Raw genomic sequence first — 5365 nt, 5'->3', positions numbered from 1 at the left:
GTCCTCAGTGTCCCTCAGTCCTTTGGGCCAAGCAGCTCCCCGTAAACTGAAAGACAAGAGAAACATGAGCCTAGATGTTGATCAAGCTGGGCTGATTTATGGTTAAAAAAAAGGCCAATTTGCTTGGAATTTTGCAGGGAGCTAGAGTCAGGCTGGAGGATAGTGAAATGCGATAAAAGGCAAATGAACAAAAGGCAAAGGTTTGAACCTCGGGGACCTTCTTATGAACAATTTTTGTATTAAGAAAACTCTCTCCTTCTCTTTCCCCTTTCTCACCATGCTGTTTGCCTGTGATTGAAAGTGGGAAGGTAGAGAAACAGAACCTGAGCACCACGTGGCTTTGCCTTCCCAACATTGCCTTCACTCACAGCACAGCCGCGTTGCTGGGGTTTTCACAGAGATGGAAAAAAGTTTGTCTCCTGTTTGTTTTTTTTTTCCATGGCAGCTACAAAAAGTTCTAATTCACACAAAATCCATGTCAGATGGCAGTAATAGGCAGCAATTGCATGCCACAAAAGACAGTGATTAATTTCATTCTTTCTTAAACAGTATATGCTGTCCTCCAGCCAAAGGCACGGTTTGCTTTGCTGCTTCCTGTTGTAAAAAAATCTACTTTTATCATCTGGGGACCAAGCTCTGTCCTCGGCTGCTCAAGAGCAACACTGTCACTCTCTATCCACTATGAGGAAACATTGCAGCCATGCTGGGAAACAGGGCATGGCACTCAAAAACCTTCATGTCAAATTTTGTTCCTGGCCTGCATAAAACAAAGRAGCATTCAAAATAAATCTGTGGGCCCTGAAAGCATCCTTTGATCGGTAAAAATCTACTTTCCCTCCACTCCCTGCACAAGCAGCTCACAACAGGTTTTGTGTGCTGTGGAATAGTTGATTCACCTTTCACAAACACTGGGTGGTCATCAGAGCTGAAGACTGGTGCTCAGCAGATCACTTAAACTGCAGTAACAGCAAAGCCTGCTTTCCTTCTCTTTCTAAAGCCCTTATCCAAACCGTACTTTGGCTGGAAGCATTTCCCCCGGCACCAGGTCCCTGTGCATTTGCTGCAGACTGGGATCACACCCAGCTCAGCTGCTCTGTCCAGGAGCAGGGCAAGCTCCAGGTGCCTCAGCCACACGGGGAAAGGTGAATTTGGCCCCTGAAGGAGGAGGATGAYGGGCATTAGCTCAGGAGCATTGGACTTGCTGGACCTACTGCCTTCGGGGGCGGGAGAGAAGAAATTGCAGCCTGAAGGCTGTTTTACACTCCAGGGGCACATCCGTGCCTGGGGTTACAGGGCTGGAAAGCAAGGGAGATATGTAGGGAGGACATTCCTCCTGCTCCCAAGAGAGCAAGGTGCGTAAACACAAGTCCTTCTGCAGGCAGTGGTGATGGATCCAGCCCAGACTTGGCATGCTCTGTCACCTGGACGGCTCCAGGCAACGCCTTTTGGAAGAGGGGCAGGCTGGGAGGCAGCTGGAAAGCTGCCCCTGGCTACCCGAATGGCCATTTTCGGAGGGGAGGTTGGCCCTCAAAGGAACAGGCAGCACGGTGCGTAAGGATGGGACACAGGAGGGGGTGAAGCATTAGCGGCGCGGTGGAAACCTGCCCGTGGTCTCTGTTAATGGTTAGCCTCAGCTGAAATGTGCTCATCAAAAGGTTTTTTCATTTCTCCTGGCCTCTCCTCCAACYGCAAAGTGCCAGCACCATCTTGTGGCCAGAGGCTTGGCCGAGTGGGAGGAAGGAGAGCGGTGGAGAAGGGTTTGCTGGATGAAAGCTTGTCTGTCCCTGCTAGGTGCATGAAAAATCTTCCCTTTTCGTGCATGTCTTGCTTCAGATAAACTGGAACCGTTTGGGGTACAAAAAAAAAGGTGGTTCTCCTACAGGAGAGCCACAAAAAAAAAAGGTGACCGTTTATTGTGCAGTTGTAGCAGAGGGCTTGTCACTAAACGTAAGTGGGATGGAAACACGTAAGTGGGATGGAAACCCCAAAGAGATTTCCTTTGTATGCGTCTATGTGGGGGAAGCATCATTAAATATGATTTAATATGTCAACAGGTAGAGCCAGTTAGTCTTGGCTCCACTGAAATCTCTGGCAAAATTCCCACTGATTTCAGCAAATTCCCAAGTCCCAAGCAAACAGAGTGCTCTGGTGATACAAAAGCTAGGCTTTCCAAAGGAAAAAAAATCACCCTGAAACAATGTGGTTTGGGCCTCCTAATGTCCTATGCAGCTTTTTAAAAATCTCAGTTGAAAGTTGGATATTTAATTACTATCTGAAGTAAACCAYTGGACCTTTTTTTTTTAAATTCTTGCTTATTTTTCTGGAAAACAGTTTTTGTCCAGCATAGCATATTTAGCTTGCGGCAGGCTCTGTTCATACAGAGAGGTCTATGCAGCCTTTAAAGGGAAAAATAGTAGAGAAAAGGAGGAAAATTCCAAAAGGAAAGGCTTGCTTTGGAAAGAATAATAACTTACTGTTACACATGTGCAACGCCATCCCTACATGTTTTATAGGAATGATACATAGGCCCAAATCCAGAAATCCCTCCTCAGGAACCCTTACTCCTATTAATTTCAGAACAAGTTAGGCACTGGAATACCTGCCTGGATTTGACCCCTAATTCCCACCATTTTCAACCTTCCACTCTTTGAGAGGGAATTAATTACTCTGTCACTATAATATTGTCTTAAATTTGTTAAATGTCCCAAATATGAACTATTAAAAAGAAAAAGAAAGGGCGAGCCCAAGATGTAGGAGTTTCCTGCTAGGACCTCTGTCATATGCAACTGTGTATTCAGGCTAATCTAATTACCCCATAAAATGATCAATACCAGTCAAAGACTTCTTCTGAGAAGTTCAATGTTTTCTGAAGTCTCATTTGTGCAGCAGACCTTCTCTTCCCAGCTACACCCAAGCGTTGATGACTAAAGGAGTGGCAGAAGTTCTCTAACGTTTAACCAGGCTTATATCAGAGGGCATGAGGTGAGCAGAAATGACACCCAGAAAGGGTATGGAGGAAGAGGACCTCTTTAAGGCAGTGAGGAGCTGTCACAGAAAGCTGGAGAGCTCTCCTCTTCCTTCCCTGTCTCCTCTCCACCCCACCAAAACACGACCAACATTCCTACTAATGTCATCGTAGAAAATGGACTGCAGACAGCAGATGACAAAGCGTGACCAAACTGGGAAAACAGTTGGGGTAAACATCCCTCAAGTTGCTACCAGGGGTATTAGTGTTTCGGACTAAGACCAAAAGCAGGGAAAATGCTCAGCTGCCACAGCTCTGTCCACTACCATCAAAGTCAGGGTCAGCCCCTCCACTGCCTTCTCCTGAGTCATGGGCAAAATATTTCCCTCAGAGCCATATTTTTCCTTTCCTCCTTTTCCAGCCCTGCAAGTCCCACCGCTCCCCCGGGGAAACCTCCGCCATGGAGGGCCCTCTCCCACCCCTCAGCACAGGCTGGGAGGGGGCAGGTAGCTTCTCTCTGGGGCCCCATTGCTCCTGCCCTCCCTGACATCCGCCCACCTCAGTGGGCGCTGGAGGCCCCTACGCTGCGGGACAGGGACACTGCCCTGAGACTCGCTCTAAGGCAAAGGGATATGGATGGTGAGGAGCACTGAAGAGCAGGCTCTTTGCAAGCTGGTTTGCTACCACCAGGAGGTGGTGGGTTGGAGCCGCTGTCTTGTCGAGTAATTAACTTTGCTCTCCTGCAGGAAAGATGCAGAAGAAACTGGGTGAGGTTGGTTTTGGAGGCCTGCATATGAAAGGCAGCACCTTTCAGGCCCAAAAGCAGGAAGCATTTTGCATTTTTTGAGCTTTCTGTTTGTGAAAAACACCTCATTCATTTTATGAGGCTGTTTTTACATAAACCTCCAACRGCCTGGTGTACAGCACTTTACCCAGCCTCTTCACGGTTTATGAACAACCTTTGCATAATTAGGGCATACAGGCACACAGTATACACACATCCCAGGCATAACCTTTCAGCCAGTGCTAGCAGTGGGAAAGGAAGTTCAGCGAGTTAAGAACGTGAGAAACGTCCTCTTGGACCGGGTTGTCCATCCAGCCCCGGTTCTGCGGAGGTGGTAATAGCACATGCTAGCTCAGGAGCGCGTGTGAGCCTGGGCACTTTTTACAATCCCYTTCACTTATATTTCTCCAGCATCCCCACTTTTTTTGTCGTACTGTTAGATGTGACAGAGCTGTGTCCTTGATCTGCCTGATCCCTTTCTGAACCTGCAGATGCAGTGTCCACCCCCCCTGTGGCAGCCTGTTCACCACCTGCTCTTGTAAAGAAGTCTTTTGCTTATCCATATCACTCAGATCTCCTTTACTTCTGAATTACCCCTAATTCTTGGACTGTGGGATTTGGGGAACAACAACAGCTCTGCATTCAGCTTACCCCCACCTTCGTAAACCTTGATGAGCATAACCCCCTCGGCCTTTTCCTCCCTGAGGTGTCCCAGCCTTTTCAACCTGCCCTGGAAGGCAGCTGCTCCGTCTCATGTCTTCAGCCTCCGGTTCCCTTCCCGGCACCTCCGCAACGCCCCTCCTGATGTCGTGACCAGCGCCGCGCGCAGTGCTCGAGCTGGGGGCGCCCAGGCGGTGTGGAGCGGCAGGACGATGCCCTCCGTCTGGCTCTCATCATCCTTTCTGACAATTCCCAACCTTTTGCTGGCTTTTTCGGTCACCACCCTGAGCAATCCCAAATCCCGTGATTTCGGCRGCCTGTCAATGCCGGCTCGGCGAGCCCCGCTGAGTTCGTCCCTTGTGGCGGGTTCGCTGTGACGGGGATGGAGGTGAGACCCTTTGGTCTGAGCATCCCAGGGCAGGAGCCCGCAGCCCCCGGCACGGAGGCTCTCCGCAACGGCACGTTGCACCGCTCCTTTGGGTTGGTGCCAGCCTGTCCTGGTGAATATTAGCAGCCACCTCACCTATTTGACCTCATATGTCCTGTTTCGTATTTACTTCACTTAAGTCATTCACTCCTGCTACCTGTTTGCCTCCAGTTACCTATTTACCCGTTTCCTAGAGCATCCTTTGCAAGACGCTTTACAGATTCTTTATTTAGCCCTCTTTATTCCCTGTGACTTGCCATGTTTTATGGACTTTCCCGTTCTTAGGCAAGCGATCCATTTTTAACTGCTGACCTTTGCCCTGTTTTACTCTCCTAGCTTTTCCGTTGAGCCACGTGGGGTTTTTCTTTGGGTTATTTTGAACCAGTCTGTTTTCTGTCTGAATTGTGACACACGTTTTACCTGGACTTGTAACGCAGAGTTTTCTAACAACATCCAAATTGCTTGCAGACTTTTTTGATTTCGCCCCACAGCTTTCTAGGGTTTGGTCTTTTTTTTTTTTTTTTTTTCA

Source organism: Apteryx rowi, unplaced genomic scaffold, assembly GCF_003343035.1.
Source record: "Apteryx rowi isolate R43461 unplaced genomic scaffold, aptRow1 scaffold_57, whole genome shotgun sequence".
NCBI classification, from domain to species: Eukaryota; Metazoa; Chordata; class Aves; order Apterygiformes; family Apterygidae; genus Apteryx; species Apteryx rowi.
Note: the sequence above shows the minus strand (reverse complement) of the source record.